The sequence below is a fragment of the Limulus polyphemus genome, unplaced genomic scaffold, assembly GCF_000517525.1.
Source record: "Limulus polyphemus unplaced genomic scaffold, Limulus_polyphemus-2.1.2 Scaffold1005, whole genome shotgun sequence".
In the NCBI taxonomy this organism is placed as follows: domain Eukaryota; kingdom Metazoa; phylum Arthropoda; class Merostomata; order Xiphosura; family Limulidae; genus Limulus; species Limulus polyphemus.
The window spans coordinates 83,041-84,092 of NW_013666615.1; positions in this window are offsets into that span (position 1 = coordinate 83,041).

Sequence of the window (1,052 nt, forward strand, 5' to 3'; positions counted from 1 at the left end):
GTTATAACGCTTATCAATAGGAAAATTTCAAATATTTGACTAGGAACCTTTACAAAGTTCAAACATTACAAACCATTTAACTTCAGTGGATTCACATCGGACATTAGTACTTTTACGAAAACATTACCTAACGTCATCGGTGAAACTCGACCTGTAATCGGCGTGTGATCAGCTAGAACTACAGAGCTAGCTAGCTCCATACCAAGTAAATTATACCTCTATCAACTCGTAATCAACTCGCTTATCTAGTTCCAAACTAGAAGAAGACTTTATATTGTTTGTGAAACATATATATATAAATCTTTGTTTGTAATAACTATTATTGTAAATTGTATTGTTGTGTTTATATTAAAACGTATTTGTGTTAAAAACGAAAACTGTGTGTATCAATCTTGTTGGCAAATATAATAAACTGACTATATCTCGGCTTTTAGTTAACTACTAAATCCATAGTACAACTTAATTACTAAATTTAAAGTATCAGTTAACTTCAGGCCATTTGAAACAGATAAAACGAAGAGAACCTTATCTGATGTCATATCAATACCAATGTAAAGAAAATAGAGGATATATTTTAACACACACACAACACGAATTACACGATTCTGTAATTCTAGTAGAAAATCTTGTTCAGTTATGTTCTGTACAACACAACACGAATTACACGATTCTGTAATTCTAGTAGAAAATCTTGTTCAGTTAGGTTCTGGACAGCTACACTAATGGTTAGAATTCACTTTTAACACACACACAACACGAATTACACGATTCTGTAATTCTAGTAGAAAATCTTGTTCAGTTATGTTCTGTACAACACAACACGAATTACACGATTCTGTAATTCTTGTAGAAAATCTTGTTCAGTTATGTTCCGTACAGCTACACTAATGGTTAGAATTCACTTTTAACACACACACAACACGAATTACACGATTCTGTAATTCTTGTAGAAAATCTTGTTCAGTTATGTTCTGTACAGCTACACTAATGGTTAGAATTCACTTTTAACACACACACACAACACGAATTACACGATTCTGTAATTCTTGTAG